The 19,364-nt window shown below is 51.0% G+C and overlaps 1 protein-coding gene across 4 annotated transcripts in view; it reads left to right on the top strand.

Annotated features, from left to right (window-relative positions):
• The first annotated feature begins 12,125 nt into the window (after window positions 1-12,125).
• PLA2G6 (phospholipase A2 group VI) overlaps window positions 12,126-19,364 on the top strand; it is a 60,240-nt gene continuing 53,001 nt past the window's right edge. For 3 of the 4 annotated variants that reach the window (XM_055328556.1, XM_055328555.1, XM_055328558.1), the window contains exon 1: window positions 12,126-12,179. The gene's annotated coding sequence lies outside the window, so the exon portion shown is untranslated. The remainder of the gene's footprint in view (window positions 12,180-19,364) is intronic. The other variant, XM_055328557.1, reaches the window with a different exon arrangement.

Genomic DNA, 19,364 nt, shown 5'->3' on the forward strand with positions numbered 1-19,364 from the left:
ATGTCCTCTGTTCACTGCCAGGCTTTCTCATCTCTCAGGTCAGCTTAGAGGTCGTTACCTCAGAGAGGCCTTTCCTGGCTGCTCTGGCCAAAAGAGCCCCCACTTCTGAAATATGTTTTTATATTACCTTACTATCTCCATAAGGTGTTACCTTGCTTATATATTTGCTTACTATTTTTTTAAGATTTGATTTATTCATGAGAGACAGAGAGAGAGAGGCAGAAACATAGGCAAAGGGAGAAGCCGGCTCCCTGCGGGGACCGTGATGCGGGATTGGATCCCAGGACCCCAGGATCATGACCTGAGCTGAAGGTAAGAGGCTCAACCACTGAGCCACCCAGGTGTCCCTATTTAATGTCTGTCTTACCCAATCAGAATGTAGGTTTCTCGTCTGCCTTGTTCACCACGGCGTGTTCTGTGCCCAGGACAGTGCTCAGCCCCTAATGAGCCCTCACTGAGTGCATGTTGAGGAAATACATGAGTGGAGGCTCAGAGAGGTCAAGTGACTTTCCAAAGTCACCCAGCTGGGAAGTACAAGAACTAGAATTTGAATCCAGACCCAAATGATTCCTGGTCCAGATGTTTGGGTCTGTGCCCAAGGTAGGGGCTTCCAGCATAAATGTGAGGGTTACATTCGGTGCCTGGAGATCCACTCAAAAGGAGCAGCTTTGAGGGCAAGACGGGTGAGTATTGCATCCTCCCTTGTTCACGCTGTTTTCATCGTCTGAAGTGTCTGTTACTCCAGCAGCCGTATCTTCTGTGAAACTGATATTCTAGTACCTACTTTATTTTACTGTGTAGGGCATAGGACCCCTCAACTAGGAGGTCTTCATGTGGAGCCGTGGTCACAGGCAAGGCAGCCCCATCCCTCGATATAATAGAATTTTATTTCAGAGCCCTTGTTATACCTTCCTGCCTCTGGACCTAGGTCTACCTGGGATTGTGGTGACACCTCTCTCTTACCTCCTGAAGGCCTTGGGTTTCATCTGCAGATTGGCCCACTAGCTTCCCAAGTGACTGAACTTGCAAATTTGTCTGACACTCAAACAACCCCCCTCCCCCCAACTGATTGCCCACTTGCCCTACAGTTATACATCTCTCACAGAGGCACTTATAGTACCTCTTGGGTTACAGAAGTTCTTGATTTTAGAAACTACACAATTGTGATTGTTGGTCTTTCTACTCGTCCGCCCTTCCCCATCATTTTCTATGAGCTTCCTAAGAGCCCAGATCATAATAGGTGCTCAACTAGTGAATGAATCCCCAGTGACCTGCACAACACCTCTGGACACCATGCTGCCTAAATCCTTTCTCTCATCCCCACCCTGCCCACGCCAGGGCGTCAGCACTTCAGTACCCACTCAGCAGAGACTGCTTGCCCTCAGACATGGCTTCCTTTCAGGTCAAGGTCAAGGGACATAGTGCAATGTCATATTTAAAAGTGGCAGCTCCGGGGCGTGATCCTGGAGACCCGGGATCAAGTCCCACGTCACGCTCCCTGCATGGAGCCTACTTCTCCCTCTGCCTGTGTCTATGCCTCTCTCTCTCTCTGTGTCTCTCACGAATAAATAAATAAAATCTTTAAAAAACATAAAAGTGGCTGCTCTGTGGCATGAGAGGGGGTTCCCACTGGACAAATCTAGGACAATTTGAATATCAAAATAAATGACAGTAATGATGGATCGTAACTCATTAAATAAGAGAAGAATCAATGGGTCCATACCCATTAATGAATGAATGAAGAAAACAAAGCTCCTCCCTGTAGTAGAAGGAATGACAGAGTAAGAAAGTGACCATTAGGCAAACATTCTAGTAACAATGGATTCCAAGAAGAATCATCGATGGATATGAAAATGAGATGAGAAATGTGAAATTTGATAGTTTCAAAGTATTGCCCTAAATATAATTATTAATTAGAAGTGGAAAGATAGGGATGCCTGAGTGGCTCAGCGGTTGAGCGTCTGCCTTCCAGCTCAGGGAGTGATCCTGGAGTCCCCGGATCGAGTCCCACATCGGGCTCCCTGCGTGGAGTCAGCTTCTCCCTCTGCCTCTGTCTCTGCCTCTCTCTGTGTGTCTCTCATGAATAAATAAATAAAACCTTTTTTTAAAAAAAGTGAAAGATAAGGGGGTGCCTGGGTGGCTCAGTCAGTTGAGCATCTACCGTTGGCTCAGGTCCTGATCACAGGGTCCTGAAATCGAGCCCTGGGCTCCCTGCTCAGTGCAGAGTCTGGTTCTCCTTCTGCCCCTTCTCCTGCTTGTGCCCTTTCTTTCTCTCTCTTTCAAATAAATGAATAAGATCTTTAAAAATAAATAAATAAATACAAGATCTTGAAAAAGTCAGGAGACTGTTCCAGATTAGAGGAGACACGACCACTGAATGCAGTGTGGGATGCAGGATTTTCTGTTGGTATGAAGGACATTATGAAGGTAATTGGTGAAGCCCCAATGAGACCTGTAGACCAGCTAACACACTCTTAATTAATGTTAATTTTCTGGTTTGGGTAGTTTTCCTGTGGTCAGGTAAGAGAGTGTCCTTGATTTTAGGTAGCATATGTTGGAATATGTAAAGGTAAGGAGGCATCATGTCTGCAGTTTACTTTCAAATGGTTCGGAACAAGAGAGAAAGGAAATTATAAAGATAATGTGATTAAGTGTTAACAACTGGGGAGTCTGGGTGAAGAACATACAGAAATTCTGTCATTCCTGCAATTTTTAAAAAAGATTTTATGTATTTATTCCTGAGAGACACACAGAGACAGAAGCAGAGGGAGAAGCAGGCTTTGTGCAGTGAGCCCTATGTGGGACTCGATCCCAGGAGCCTGGGATCACAACCTGAGCCAAAGGCAGATGCTCAACCACTGAGCCACCCAGGTGCCCCCAGTTTTGGTCTTAATACAAGTTATTTTCCTCTGTTTTGTTTTGCCTAAGTAGGGGCTCTCAGGGTATTCTGAGGGTTCAGATCCTGGCCTCCACCCCTCCCCAGCAGTGACTTAACCACTCCCAGTCTCACTCTCCTCCTTTGTAAACTGGGCTTACTAATAGTGCCAATTTCATGGATTGTGAAACAATTTAATGTGTTCACACTTAAAAGCCTGTGGCACAGTGCCTAGTGTGGGATAAGAGATCGATAGATAGATATTGGGTGAGAGAGATGATGAGTCCTCTGGAGTCCTCTAGAGAAACCTGCTTCTTCCCTGGGTGACAAAGCCAGGGCTGCCCCCGCCCAGCCAGAGACCCCACCTCCTGCCCACGGGGCGGGGCCTTGTTGGCACTTTCCAGGGAGGGAGTGCCTCTGCCAGCTAAGTCCCGCACAGCTCTGACTGGTCCAGCTCATCCCCTGTTCATCTGGCCAGGGGTCCAAAAAACCAGATAGCACCCAAGCGTATGCCTGCGGGACCCCAGTCCCCCAGTAGGTGCCTTGCCCAATAGTGGGTGCTCAGGAACAGCCACAAGCTTGACTCAAGCCTAAATCTGCAGCTCATTCACACCCCTGGCTGATCCCAGTGTGGGGCATTCCTCGCTCCCAGCCTCAGTTTCCCCATCTGCAGTGAAAGCCTAGGATTAGGTCTCAAACCACAATAAACTTTCTTCAAAGGAAAGCTGACTCTGCTGTGTGTCCCTCATTGTAAAATAGCTAGTGACCGGCTGCTTAGGAGGGGACCAGCGTTGGCTTTGAGATTTCTGGTCAAGTGTTCTCTGGAGGCCCTTCCTGCCCTGAGATTTGATTTCCAGACACCTCCACCCCTACTCCCCAGCTCCCATCCCTGGACACTGGGGCCTTCCCAGCCCCCCTTAGCGGAACAGCACTCCACTGACTGAATCAGGTGGGTTCCTGCGCTGGGTGGGAGTGATGGCACGGGATCCTTTCTGGCACCTTGTCTTGTCCCCACTTGTTCACACCTCCCATGGGTCTTCCCAGCTTATTACTGCGTAGTACTTATCACTATGTTTCTGAGTTGCTTCCTAGGCACCAGGCACCGTGCTAAGTACCTAAGATCTGCCTGCAGGCTGTATGTTTCCCCAGCTTTTGCCTCCTACTGCTAAATAAACCAACCATCTCCCCAAATGACCTGTACTTTCATCACATTTTGGTGTCTTTATGATTTAACTTTTCCTTCTCACGAAAGCCCTCCCTGTTGTAGGAGGGCAGTGGTGGCACAAATGATCAGCTGAGGAAACAGACCCATGTATGGATTCACCAGCTGTCCAGAGAGAGCACCCCATTGCTGGTGCTGATTGCTGTTAATCTTTGCCACCACTTAGGGAGTTAGGTGTTATCATCGCTGTGCTGTGGACAAGAAATCGGAACTTTGAGAGGTGAGACTACCAGCCCAACACCACACAGCCAGTCCCTGGCACAGGAGCATTTGAACCAGGTTGGTCTGATGGGAGCACCGAGCTGTCTCCCGCTGTCCTGGCTAAGCCTCACCCCTGGGCTTTGTTGGGGAGCCATCTGAGCAGCTCATGGGTGCAAGACACTCCAGCATTCCCTGTGGGCAGCCAGGATCCTGTACAGGAATCCTGCCCCTCTTCTTCCCTCTTTTTTTTTTTTTTAAGATTTTATTTATTTATTCATGAGACACAGAGAGAGAGAGGCAGAGACACAGGCAGAGGGAGAAGCAGGCTCCATGCAGGGAGCCCGACATGGGACTCGATCCCGGGTCTCCAGGATCAGGCCCTGGACTGAAGGTGACACTAAACTGCTGAGCCACCCAGGCTGCCCCTCTTCTTCCCTCTTAGAAGATGTGCCTGCACTAGGGTCCTAGGGTCCCTAGGGTCCTGGGTCCAGTGGGGAGAAAAACAGGCACTGCCTTGTCCTTGCTTCCACTTGAGGATGGGGTGGCTGTCTGAGAGGCCTGGCCTCAATACCTCCCTTCCTCTGCCCCTGCAGAAGCTGTCCCAAAGCCACCTCTCCTCTTCCCAGACCCTCAAGCCCACCCTCCAGCTCCCATCTTCTCTCTCAGCACCAGCATTTCCCCAAGTGGCTCCCATCCCCAACCTCCCCTACCCTCGGCCTGCACGGCCTGCACGTGTCACTCTTCATCACTCCAGCCCCCAGCCTCCCCTTTCTTTTGCAGCCCCAGTCTGCCTCACCACCTCTGAGCTCTCCTGCCCCCTCACCTCCCTGTCCTGTAGTCTGGCTCTGACCCCACAATCCCCTGAAGGGATCTCTTTGCTGCTGAATCCAGGGTCCACTTCCCCTCCCAATCTATCCTGTCCTTTGACAGCACTTGACCTTATGGCTCTCTCCTCTCAGCTTCAAAGGCTTGGGCTTCCCTCCTACCTTTTCAGTCTCCATCAATGCTTCCCCTGGAGCTCAGGGATTAGTGAAGCTCAAAGCCCTGGCCTTTGCCCCTTCTTCCTCTCCCTAGGGGACCTCAGTTCCCCCTCTAGATCTCAGGTACCACCCACTGCTAATAACTCCCAGGTCTCTCTCATCAGCTCCCCGTCTGCATGTCATGTCTGTGGGCCAGATCTGCTTGAGCACCTGCCCGGCTGGCAAGGACTTCCCTCTGTGTTTCCTCTGGCTAGTCCAACCCAGCATGGTCATGAGGGTCACAAGCAACCTGAGGCCACCTCCCCTCATTTCCCTAATAGGCTGGAGAGGCCACCTTCCGCTCAGTCACCCCAGGGAGATGCGGGGCTGCTATCCTTGCCTCATCCCTCTGCCTCATTCCTTCAGCTGGGCAGTCACCAAGTCTCTGTGCCCTCAGCTCCTTGACTTATCTTAATTCTCTCTTCCCTATTGTCCGTTTCAGCCACTGCACGTCTCTCTTGGACAGCTGCCTTGGCCTCCAACCTCTCATCCAACCTCTAATCCAACCTCTCATCCAAAACCTAAATTATTTTATTTATTTTTCTCAAAACCTAATTTTTTTAAAAAAAAGATTTTACTTATTTATTCATGAGAGAGAGAGAGAGAAAGAGGCAGAGGCACAGGCAGAGGGAGAAGCAGGCTCCATGCAGGGAAGCTGACATGGGACTCAATCCTGGGTTTCCAGGATCACGCCCTGGGCTGAAGGTGGCGCTAAACCACTGAGCCACCCGGGCTGCCCCCCAAAACCTAAATTTGAGGGACACCTGGGTGGCTCAGTGGTTGAGGGTCTGCCTTTGGCTCAGTCGTGATCCTGGGGTCCTGGGTTTGAGTCCCACATCGGGCTCCCCGCAGGGAGTCTGCTTATCCCGCTGCCTATGTCTCTGCCTCTCTCTGTGTGTCTCTCATAAATAAATAAATAAAATCTTTAAAACAAACAAACAACCCTAAATTTCACAAGATGCCTCTAGTGACTTTGATAAACAGGCCCCCTCGCCTTCCCCATGCTGGACATATAGTGTGAACAAAAACATAAGCTTGTGTTAGGCCAATGCGATTGTGGGGTTTTCCGTTACTACGGCATTCCCTAGTCTATCCTGCCTGGTGGTCTGCAACATGATCCCCTGTAATTTTCTCATTCCTCTGGGAAAACCCTATTTGCCTCTTGTCCCGTGCTTCTTCCCAATAAACAATCACCTATGTATTTGAGGCAAGTTTGCGTTAAACTGTGAATCCTCAGGACAGGAGCGGACATATCTTTTGTGTCCCTACCCAACCGAGAGTGAGGCTGTGCACCTAGTGGGTGCTCCAGTGGTACTGGCTGAGAAACTGAAGTGATGATGAGAGGCCCAGGAGAAAGGGATGAAGACCTAACGCACTCTGACCCCCCAAGAACCCTGCATTAGACTCCATCCTAAGAGGCTAGACTCTGCATGGCTGCGGGCACATGTCCCCCACCTTTGCCTGAAGTGCTCTCTGCTCAGCCTCTGCAAACCCTCACCACCCTTCAGAATCCAGGTTCAGGCTACCTCCTCCTCCTCCTCCTCCTCCTCCTCCTCCTCCTCCTCCTCCTTCTTCTTCTTCTACAGATTTTATTTATTTATTCATGAGAGACACACAGAAAGAGGCAGAGTCCTGGCTGATGCAGGACTCGATCCCAGGACCCTGGGATCATGCCCTGAGCCAAAGGCAGATGCTCAACCACTGAGCCACCCAGGTGCCCTTCAGGCTAGCTTCTTGGCAAAGCTTCCCTGGCCCCCAGGCCCTGAGAACCAGCCTCTCCTCAGGACACAGTCTGTCCTGTGAGCCCCTGAGCTGGGCTGAGGGGCCCCCAGGGTGGGCAAGTCCTGCTTTTGCTGGCCAGGCCTGGCTTTCCTCCTTGGGATGGGAACACATGTGGCTGCTGCCTCACAGCCCAAGGTCACCTGCACTCATTTACTTCCAGAGGGCACAAGCCTCTATGGCTGCCCCCCATCAAGTCAGAAGCCGTATAATCAGTGTAATCATTACACAGCTGCCTAGTGGCCTCTGTGCCCCCACTCATGTCTCTACAGCAGCAGGGGGATTTTTCCCCACATCAGCTCCCTGCTCCTCGCCCTGCGGGGCTCCCACCGGCTGCAGAATGAGTTCTACATCCTCAGCCTGGGACTCGAGAACATTCATGCTCGGCCTCTGTGGCTCACTGCCCAGTCACCTGCTCACACACTGGATTCTAGCAGGGTTCAACCTCTTGCAGCTCCCCAGATGATCCACACTATCTTGTGATGTTGACTTTTGCCCATACGGTTCTTTCCACCTGGGATGTTTTTACTTTCCTAATCCAGGCGGCTGATTTCTATTCAACCTTTGAAACTCAACTTACGAATGGGAGTTGGTACATTTTTTTCTGTAAAGAACCAGATAGAAATATATCAGGCATTGTAGGCCATATAGTTTATGTCCCAATTACTCGATTCTGTTACTGTAGACAAATGCTGTGGCTGTGTTCCAATAAAACTTGGTTTATAGGGACACCTGGGTGGCTCAGCGGTTAAGCATCTGTCTTCGGCTCAGGTCATGAATCCAGGGTCCTGGGATGGAAACCCACATTGGGCTCCCCGAAGGGAGCCTGCTTCTCCCTCTGCCTATGTCTCTGCGTCTCTCTGTCTCTCATGAATAAATAAAAAATATATATAAAAAAAACAAAAAACAAAAAAACTTTGTTTACAGGAACACATGATGGGGGGTTAGTGTGCCCACCCCTGTTCAGGAGCCATCCCATAAGCTTCCCACAGGACAGAGTTCAACAATACCTTCTTGCAATGTCTTCTGTACTGTACACGTTTTCTCATGACACAAAGCCCAGCTGTAATGATTCTACAGTTGTGATGATTAGATGGGATAATGCGTCCTACCATTGTCTCTCATCCCGCTTTCTAGAACAGCTTCCTCACCGGCCTCCCAGCCTCTGCCTCGCTCTTACAGTCTCTCCTCACCCAACAGATATGATCTGTTAACATGTAAACCCAATCAGGTCCCTCTGTTCAAAAGCCTCCCATGGCTCCCCATTTCCCTCAGAATGAAAGCCAAAGTTTAAAAATGATCTGCAATGTGCATCAGGTCCTGATATTCCGTTGACCTCATCACCTACCATGCTCCTGCTCTCTCACACTACTCCCAGTGTACCAGTCTCCTTGCTTGTCCTGACACAAGCCATGGAGACTCCTGACTCAGGGCTTTTGCTCATAGCATTCCTTCCATCAGGAACTCTCTTTCCCAGGTTCACTCCCTGGTCTCCCTCAGACCTTTATTTAAATATCTCCCTTCCCAGTGAGGCCTTTCCCTGGACCCTTTGTTTAAAACTGTACCCCTCCCTCCTCTTTCCCTCCTGCTCTTATTCCACAGCATTTATCACCCTCTATCATCCTGTATACTTTCCCCTCAATTTTTTAATTATAAAAGTGTTCAAACACACAAAACATAAGGATTAGTGCGCCTCACATATACAACCCCAGATTCCCCACTCAAGGTTTTCTGAAAGACAGATGCTAACATCATGACACTTCACCCAAAGACTTTAGAAAAACACACTCTATGTTTGACTTGATCTTGTTTGTCAACTGTCTTTCCTCCACAAGGCTGTAAATGCCACGCGGGCATGGATTTTACGGTCTCTCTTGTTCACCGTAGTTTGCTCAGCACCAAGAACGTTGCTTGGCATATAGTGGGTCCTTCTATGGAGAGGGAAAGAAAAGACAAGATAGGTCCTAATCCTGGTTCTGCCATTTATTTATTTATTTATTTATTTATTTATTTATTTATTTATTATTTTAAAGGATTTTTTAAAAAAAGATTTTATTTATTCATGAGAGACACACACACACAGAGAGGCAGAGACACAGGCAGAGGGAGAAGCAGGCTCCCCTTGTGTGGATCCCAGGATCCTGGGATCATGACCTGAGACAAAGGCAGACACTGAGTCACCCAGGTGTCCCTATTTTTAAAGATTTTATTTATTTGAGACAAAGAGAGCGAGAGCACCAGCAGGGGGAGACGGGGAGGGACAGAGGGAGAAGGAGAAGCAGGCTCCCTGCTGAGCTGGAAGCCTAAGGAGGGCCTCACTCCCAGGACCCCTGTGACCATGACCTGAGCTGAAAGCAGACACTTAACCAGCTGAGCCACCCAGGCACCCTGGTTCTGCCTTTTATTGACATGTGACTCTGGGGATTATTTTCCTTTGCAGAACCTATAGGTTTCTTTTCTTTTTTTTCTTTTTTAAAGATTTATTTATTTATTCATGAGAGACACAGGCAGAGGGAGAAGCAGGCCCCATGCAGGGAGCCTGACGAAGGACTCATGGGACTCGATCCCCCGACCCTGGGATCATGACCTGAGCCAAAGGCAGGCGCTCAACCGCTGAGCCACCCAGGCATCCCCCTATAGGTTTCTTCAACAATAAAGTGGAAGACAAGAGTACTACTTCTCAGCGTTGTTGTGAGGCTCCAACAAGGTAAGAGTGTAAAGCCGTGCCATTAGTATGTCGGCTAGTTAAATTTCCTTTTTTTTTTTTTTTTAAGATTTATTTATTTATTTGAGAGAGAGAGTGGGGGCAGGGGAGGGGCAGAGGGAGAGAGAATCTGAAGCAGATGCCCAGCTGGCTGAGCGCCAGGCCAACACTGGGCTGTGTCTCATGACCCTGAGATCATGACCTGAGTCAAAACCAAGAGTCAGACAGTTACTGAGCCACCCAGGTGCCCCAGTTAGCCACATTTCTATCCAACTCTGAGGGAGGGGACGTGGTCTAGTCTAACTCTCCAGATTCTGGGCTCCTAGAAAGCAGACATTTTGCTCTGAGGTGTTTGTAGCTGCAAGCCCCTCTGAGGTGTTCCTGGCACAGCCCCTCAAGAGAAGCTCTTTAACTCAAACTGCTCCAATACAGAAATCCAACAGAAACCCAACAGAGTGTATCTCATTTTGCTTATTTGCCCCTCCCTTCCCATTGCTTGCTCATTCAGTGCTTCCTAAGAATCCCCTATATCTCATTTCTTGCTTTATCCATTCATTTCACAGTTTTCACCAGAAATACCTAAGGGGGGGGGCAGGCACTCAACTTCATTAGGCCCGGAGATTAAATTTCTTTCATGGATCTTTGAGGGTTTTTAACAATTGGTCCAGCCTCCCTCGGCCTTTTCTGCTTTTCAGATTCAGTTGTGTGTCTGCGTTGCCAAACTTGTCTTGCAGACCCATTTTGAATACCAGGGTGTTTGCTGAAAAATGAGACCCAGCCCGCTGAACCTACGTGTTTTCTTGGGTCAGATTACTCTGTAGAGGCAGGAATGCCTGGCCTTTTGCAAGCTCCCTGATAACCATCGTCCTAACTTCACTTATTTGGGGTGTGGAGGGCAAAATATTTTCAGTGAGAAGTCTGAGTTTTTACCTAGTTCTCTCAACTCAAAGCTGAAACTCTTGAGCAAAATTCAAATCTCAGTTTAAGGAACAGTTTCCTCATCTGTAAAATGCAGACAAGAGTGGACACTCCAGAGATGATGGATGTGAAGTCAAACTACTTTGTAATCGGCGAAGCTCTGTACAAATAGGAGTTGACACGATCTGCTCAGAAGCAAATCTGTCACTACAACCCAGTCAGTCGCCAGTGTGCCTTTCTCAGCATTACTAATCATAACAACGACCATTTGCTGCAATCCCTCCACGTGCAGGTAGGGAGAGGAACTTATCTGTAGGTCACAACATCCTTATTAAGGAGGAGTTCACAGAGACCAAGTCATTTGCCCACATTTCTACTATTGCCAAAAGTGCTAAGATACTTCCTGAGGTCAGCTTGGTGTAGGGCTGCCGGATAACGATGAACACTTTCTTAGCACAACTGTACTTAGTGATTTTTAAAAAATATTCATTCATTCATTCATTCGACACAGAGAGGCAGAGACATAGCCAGAGGGATAGGCAGGCTCCCTACGGAGCCCAGCTGTAATGATTCTACAGCTGTGGGGCTTGATCCCAGGACCCCATACCACGCCCCAAGCCAAAGGCAGACGCTCAACCACTGAGCCACCCAGGCGTCCCCTCAGTGATTTTTATTTGAACTAAAAGATGATTGGTGGGCAGCCCGGGTGGCGCAGCGGTCTAGCGCCGCCTTCAGCCCAGGGCGTGACCCTGGAGACCCGGGGTCGAGTCCCACGTCGGGCTCCCTGCGTGGGGCCTGCTTCTCCCTCTGCCTGTGTCTCTGCTTCTCAGTTTCTTATGAATAAATAAATGAAATCTTAAAAATAAATAATGATTGGTAGTTGAGGCCAAATTCAAATTAATCATCTTTTAATTATTTAAAAGAATTAGCTCTTTTGAATAAGAATTCAAAATTAAGATTCTTAGTTGCTCAATCTGGGGGGTCCCCGGCAAAATCAAAGCAGGCCCCTCCCTGCCCCGCCCTGCGTCTTGGCTCCTTTCCCTTTTCTCTCTCGGGCGGTCCTTCGGGAGGCTCAGGCTCCAGGCCTCAGACCATTTCAGGAGGCGGAAGGCGGAGGAGGAGGCGGCTCCTGCCCCTCATCAACATGTCCGCCAACGAGCCGGCGCGAGGACCCTCCGCCCTGCACAGACATGGCCGCGCCCCGCCTCGGAGGATTGGCTCCGGCCCGAACCCCGGCCTCCCTCGGCCCTGAGAGCCCCTTCCATTGGGCCGTTAGAAAACATGGCGGAGCCCCGCCCCCGCCTTCCTCGAGCGCCCCCCACGCGGCGCGGGGGCGGGGCCGCAGCGGCGGCCGGGCACCGGCTTCGGTGATTGGCGGAGGGCGGTGGCCGGGCCGTCACGTGGCCGCGGGCTCGTTTGTTTGCGGAAGTAGGTGGAAGTAGAAGTGCTGAGTAAGGCGAGGTGAGTGACGGCGCAGGGGAGGCGGGGCCTGGGGGGGGCCCTTCCCAAACCTCCTCGGCGCCCCAGATTCGGTGGTCTCCACCCGGACCCCCCCTTCCGGCCTCCCTCGTGTTCCCGATTGTTAGTCGTGTCCTCCATTGACCCTTGTGTGACCCCCTGAGTGCCCGCAGCTTCCGCCCTTTGATCCCTCAGCGCTCCCAACTCCCATCCGTGACAGCTCCCGTCTCATCCGGAACTTGGGACCTCCCCAGGGACGCCAGCTTCGGCCCTGGGTCCCTCCTTAGGACCCCCGTCTCCCTTGTGTGTCTCCCGTCTATCCCTGACTTCCTTGGTCAGCCCCTCCCTGTTCCCCTCCAACTCTCAGGCCCCCAGTTTTCACTCTGAGCCGCACTGATTGTCCCATTACCTTCCCGTGCCCTTCTGAGTGCTCCCGACTTTTCTGCCTCTCTAATCCCACCTGATCTCCCACTTCACCTGTTTTCTGCGTTTCTCCATTGGTATTTCCGCTGTTGTCCATTTTACTCTCCCCCCTTTCTGAGTCCCATCACCCTGTTTCTGCTTATTGTCTCTCATGTGCTTCCAGATTTCATCTGTGCCTGTGTCCCTCCATCTCCCTCCCTCCTTCCCCAGAGCCTCCCCACCCCAGGGTCTCCCAACCCACCAATTCTGTGTCCACCTCCTGCTCCCAGAGATGGCCTGGAAGCTGGTGACCGAGAAGGTGTGACCTGTAGGACCATGCGACTGGGATGGGCAGGCCCGTGGCTGTGGGACAAGGAGGGCATAGGGCTCAGGGATCTGTGCCCATTTTTTTTTAATGGGCTACTCACATGACCCCAAACAAATACCTTCCCTTCCTCTGAGCTTCTGGGTCTTTCCCTCACCTGCCCTTTTACCCACCCAACAGGATGTTGGGCAGGTTTGGTTTGGCAACACAAGTGCCCCACCCTTGGGCTGAATACAGTGTTTTTGTTATTGTCTCTGCCTTAAAATGTTCCTGGAGTTTGGAGGCTGTTTTCTGTTCCAAGTTGCAGTTTCCTTGCCTGTAATGGGGATTGTATTTCCTGCCCTCATAAGGCTGCCGTGAGATTGGAAATTTGAGAAAATGTAGAAGGCAAAAGCTTTGTAACTGGCATGTTTTCGTACCAGTGCATAGTTTTGCTCTTGTGTCACAGCCAGGAAAGGGAAGGGGATAAAATGACAAAAGGAGGGAAAGAACAAGTAGAAGGACCGCTGTGTGCATGCAGCTATGAGTCGGGCTCTTCTGTTGTTACTTTTGCCATTCATTCATTCCTCATTTATTTAACAAATATCAACGGGCTCTTTATGGGGCTCTGGGGCTGTTTATTGCGTTCTGGGCTACCCTCAAAGGAGCCTATGTTATTGCTATTGAACATAAGAAAGAGGGCAAATGGGTTGCCTGAGGTTACACCAGTTAATGAGACTGGAGTTGCACCCTGAAAGGAGTTCTTGATAACACCGGAGCCTGTGTGATCATCCTGCTGTTGTCTCAGTGCCCAGGGCACCTTTTCTCCCTTCCACTGATGACTTTCTCATTGGGTGACAGTGTCCTCAATGAGAATTTCCTTCTCACTCAGCAGAATGACATCACCAAGAAATAGAGGAAGCGCTGTGTGTGTGTGCGTCTGCACCCTTGTGTGGGGCATGTGTGGAAGGGGAGAGGAGGCCTTGTTATGAGCTTCCCTTTGTAAAGGGTGGCTCCTGGGAGAACATTTTAATAGGTCCCTGCCTGAAATGCCTCTTCTCTCTCTCTCTCTTTTTAATCTATGCTCATTTTTCAGGTGATCTCATCCGGTCTCATAGCTTTAAGTACCAGCTCTACTTTGACAACACCCAAATTTATATCTCCAGTCCTGTCTAGATCTTTCTTGTGAATGATAGACTCACTTATATAATTGCTTGCTCAACACCTCAAATGTAGGCATTTCAAAATCAAAGATATTTAGAATTAAGCTCCTGATAGATCTCCCCTTCAACTCTTCCCTACCTTCCATCAATATCCCTCCCACTTTCCCATCTTGAGGAAATGGCAGTATTCTTTCCATTGCTCTGGCTGAAGCTGTGAAATTATTCTAGAAGCCTCTCGACACCCTTCATCCCAGCCAATGATGTGTTAATGTTGCTCCTTGGCTCCAACCTGCAATGGCTCCTCTCACTTGTACTTGCCTGGTTCTCTCTTACCTCTCTGATTTCACTGGCGTCCTTGCTGTTCTTGGAGCCCCAGGGCCTTTGCACTTGCTCTTCCCTCTGCCTGGAAAACTCTCCACCTAGATATCCCTACAGTTTTTGGCCTCATTTCCTTTTAGTCTTTATTCAAGGTCAAGTTGTTGGTCAGGACTACCCTGGTCACCCTAAAATTTCAGTCTCTACCTCGACACATCTTATCTCCCTTCTTTGATTTCCTTTTCTAACCAGCATCTAAAACCTATATATGTTTTGCCTGTTTATCTTCTCTATTATTTGTAGCCCTCGCTAAAATAGAAGATCTAGGAGGGCAGGGATTTTTGTCTGTTTAGTTCACTAGTGGAGTCTCAGCAGTTAGAGCAATGCCTGCCAGAGTGGGTCCTCGATAAGTATCTATAGAGCGAATCATAAAATGGGCCACCCTGTCCCTAGGCATGAGTCCAAAGATCTCTCCAAGTTATTGGTGTCTCCTGTCCTTGAGAGCTCCAGCATCCCATCTGGGGCAGTCTGCTGCTAGCTGTGGTCCAGCTGAGCAGAGCAAATGAAAAAGACACCTTTTCCTTTCCTGAAGGGCATTTTGTGGCTCATACGGACAGCGGTGCATTTTTAGATGCGAGCCTTAGTGTTTGGAGGACGAGAGGCTGAAAAGCAAGCCGCTCAGCCACTTTCCATTCAGGCTTCCTCCTGAAGGTGGTGTGAGGATGCTGGGGTGGTGCTCTGGATGCTAACTAATAGGGCTCAGACCCTGGCAAGTTACATAAGCCCCTGTGCCTCAGTTTCCTACGTGTTCTGGGTAGAAGTGCACCTTCACTCGAGTGTTCTGAGGATTAAACGTGGTGATTATCTCAGACATTTGGTGAGGCGCTGTGTGCTCAGTGGTCTGGATGAACGTAGCAGTGTTGTTTGGTGTGTAAAGTAATGGGGGCAAGCCCTTCCTCATTCTTCACTCACATTAGGAAAGAGTTTGGGATGAGCTGGGGTCAGAGAGAACACTGGAGGAACATTTGTGTTTTGGAGGCAGCTTTGGAGGTCCAGAGGTTCGGATGGGGGACAGAAAGGACATTTGACCTCACCCTTACTTTCATCCAGTCTTTTCCTATGCTCTAATTGAGCACCTACTGTTTGCAGGCCCTCTGCCTAGTATAGTTCTGGAGTCTAAAAAAGCAGCCACGTGTCCCACCACCAGGCAACATCTCCTACTTCCTTTCTCTGGGCCTCAGTTTCCTTTGGTGCCAAACAGGATAACACCAGCACCTTCCTTCCTTCACGGGCATTTGTGAGCTTGGGGGCAGCTACCAGGTGTGGGAACCCTGTGCCAACCATAAATCGGGGTGGCCTTGGGAGAGGGTGTAGGCTGGGGTGTGGTGATGCGTTGCTGTGCCGAGAGGCATGGCTGGTGGGGCCGAAGGAAGGAAGGCGGCCATGCTCGGCCTGGGCTGGGTGCTCTGACCATCCGGCCCCGGGCAGTGGATGGGGGAGACATCAGCTGCGCGGGAGGGGGTCGCTGGCCCGTGCCACTTGTTCCAATCACGGGACATCCTGTCATAAGCAGCCAGGGCTCGGGAAGCCTGATTTCCAACTCCCAGGATCCCCCACGAGGCCAGTCCTGTGAGGTCAGCTTCCTGGCCTGGCTGCCTGTGGGATCCTGTCACGCACCTCCTGGACAGCTGTCCTGCCCCTCTGGCCAGGCTTCGTCGAGAGGGAAGCAGAGGGCTCCTAGAGTTTCTCTGCTGGGAGCCTGAATAAGTTCAGTCTATGAGCTTCAGGTGTAGAAAACCAGACTTTCTAGATCACAGCTCATTGCCTCTTGGGAAGCCTAGCAAGTGCCCAGGAAGTATTCTCCTGAGAGTTTCCACCATGGTGATGTGCTGGGCAGCTCCGAGTGAGGGGAATAGGGAGTGTGGCCTGGTACCACTGCCAAGGGAGTAAGAGAGGAGGGGAGGGTGCCTCGATGGTGCCGGCCCCGTGGGCTTCCAGGGGTTTATTCATTTGTCCTCACTCATTCACCAAACATTTATGAAATAGCCACTGTTCCGAACAGCAGGCTATGTGGTTGGATAAAACAAATAAAGAAAGAGGGCAACCCAAACCAACAGACACACCATTGTTATCTCAGGATGGATGCTCCTTTGGGGAACCACGGGGCAATGTGAGGGTACCCCCAGGGCTGAAAGTAGGGGAAGCACAGGTGTGATTCTTAGACGAGATGGCTCGTGAGTCACTCCTGAAGGACAGGAAGGGTTTATTTGTTTGTCTAACAGTGAGAGGAGCAAAGTGGGCAGCACAGTGTAGGCAGGAGCATGTGCAGGTACATGGGGGCATGAGAGTGGCATGTTCTAGAAGGCTCTGGTGCAGTGTGGTTGAAGTAGGGGTGCAGGAGGTGGGCTCACCAGGTCATAGGGATGCTTATATCCCTGCCCTGGAGCTTGGGCTTTCTCTGAAAGATGATGAGGAGCCACTGGGCAGGTGTAAGCATCTGATTTGCATCCTGTGGCAGGCACAGAGGGGGTTGTAGGGGGGCGGTGGACCTGGTCCTCCTGGTGTTGTAGTACAAGCTGGGAGTGTTGCAGGAGGGACCAGTTCTGGTGCTCTGAGCCTTCATGGGGAGCAGCTGGACATTGAAGGATGAGCAGAGGCTTTGGCAGAGATGGGAGTTAAGGGGGCAGGGGAGGATATTCTAGGTAGGACAGGCTAGAAAGTTTGAAAATTCAGGGCCTCTCTCTCTTTCTCGGAAAGAGAACTGTTTGGAGGAGGAGGTGGGGGGAAGGGGGCCCAGGGCCTGGCGGCTTTGCACTTCCTCTTGCTTGAGACCTGCCTGGGATCTCTCGGGGGGAATTCACAGCGGAGGTGGAACCAGACATCTGAGGGCGGGGTTCTCCCCAGTCCCCCCTCTAACCAGCCACTTGCTCCCCGCCCACTGTTGCACTTCTTGAGCTTGTAGCCTCTGCAAAAGAGCCCACGTCACCGTCACCGGGTGGCTCTGAGCATGGATGTAAAGCAGATGCTGGCAAAATGGCTCTGGGGTGCTCAGTATTCATGTTGAGCATGGCTGTGCCCAGCGCTCCCCCTCGCTGCCCAAGCCTGATGAAAATGCTCATTCCTGGACAGGTCACGAAGGCTCCTGTCCCCATGCCCTCCAATACATACGTTCTGTTTTGCTCCGTCTGTGGGGAGGCCTCTTGCCCGGGTCCCCACTGCAAAGTTCAGCTCAGGAGTCACCTCGGGTAGTCATCCTTTCCTGACTCTTTCCCCCCACAACCAAGGGGACAGGGACTGGGTTTGGGTCCCCCTGTGACTACTCATTTTATGAACCCAATCAACCACTTCTAGGGAACTCACCAAGGATGCCATTTGCTGGTTCTAATCTCCCTCTGACCCCACTATGCGTTTTTTGTTCATTCTCTTTTTTGGCGGACGTCAACATGTTCCACTTTCACTTGCCCTTCCAACACCCATGATCTGAGGCCTCCCCAGGCCTCAGTTACTTCATCTCTCCAAGGGGGACACGAATGCTTGTCCTTCCTGCCTGACGGCTCCTCTCCTCTGGGGCTGCCTTCCCCAGCAGCTGCTTTCTAAGCCTTCCCTGAAGGAATCAAGCAGGCAGGCTGGGCCTTTGACCACAGAGCAGAAGTTAGGAGAACAGGCCAGAAATCTCCCGCTTCACGCCTCACGGTAGGGAAGACGTCACCGACATCTGGAACTGCAGGAGTGGATGAGCAGAATTGTCCGTGTCCCCCTTCGCCACAGAAGCTCTTGGGTTTGTGGCTTTTCTGCTTGGGGCAGCAGAGAGCTGCTTGGAGCCTCAGGTGCCCAGGAGCAGACGGCCTCTATCACATGACCTTGGTGGCAGCTGTGTCACCTGTTATTTAGGCAGAGGGAGCGAGCCCAGGTGAGGAGCCAAAGAGAACCGTTGTCAGCAGGTAAAAGCAGGTGTTGATCAGGCGGGGAGGTCAAGAGCAAGTGGCTGTGAGAAGCGAGAGGGGGAGGAAGCGGCGGGGGGGGGGGGGGGGCTGCTCCCCAGCTGTGGGTCCTCCACTATGGGTCCTCCCCGCTGGCTGTGCTGGAAAGAGCCTGCCCCCCATCCCCCAGGTCAGGGGCGGGATGGGAGGAAGAGCACAGAAGCCAGAAGGAAGCACAAGCATGCGCCCTGTCTGCTTCTCACTTGCCTCTTTCCGGGCTGGTGTGTTATGATCATTCCAGGATGTGACCCAGGGGGCTTAGTTTCCTTTCTTCCACCTTGTGATAACAATGGCCCCTGTTTGTGCCCACAGTCAGCCGGCAGCCTGGACACTTTCCCTCCATTGTGTCATTTCACCCCGACACCCACCCTGGAAGGCTGGGAGGGAGCCAGACCTGTCTGTCCTTCTGGTGGCCAGGCTGCCGTCACTGTGTGGAAGGTGGCCCTAAACCACCAGCCCCGGGGACCCATGAGGAAGGTGTCTCTCCACTGGGGTGGGTTGTCATCCCCTCAGTGACTCTTCCCTTTACCCCAAGTGGGCTCGTGGGTGCTGGTGCCCCCGACCCCCCACCCCCAACTGCCTGTGAGCCTCTCTCCTGGTGCCTCCCACCTGTTCTCTGGGAAGCCTCTGTGCTGCTTTTCTAAGCTGTTCCTGACCCCCAGGGAACCCCGTCTCCCTAGCTGGGGGCCCCAGGGGCTCAGCCTATACTCTTACTGTCTTTAACAAATAGAATCATTAAAAACAAAACAAAAACAAAAACAGCATATTTCCATCCATTTGATAAATAGGAAAAAGAAAAAAAATGGCCCATGAACCCAATATCCTCAGAATATTTTAATGTTTTTTCTATCACCCTTTTTTTGCTGCATAATTTTTATTCAGTTAAATTATGTTTTAACAGACTTTCTGAGGGGCAAGCTTGTGCCAGGGGCGAGTGTACAGAGGTGAAAAAGACTGAGCACCTGTCCTTAAAATGCTCAGACTAGGGATGCCTGGGTGGCTCATTCAGTTAAGCGTCTGCCTT

This window comes from Nyctereutes procyonoides, unplaced genomic scaffold (assembly GCF_905146905.1).
Source record: "Nyctereutes procyonoides isolate TBG_1078 unplaced genomic scaffold, NYPRO_anot_genome, whole genome shotgun sequence".
Lineage (NCBI taxonomy): Eukaryota > Metazoa > Chordata > Mammalia > Carnivora > Canidae > Nyctereutes > Nyctereutes procyonoides.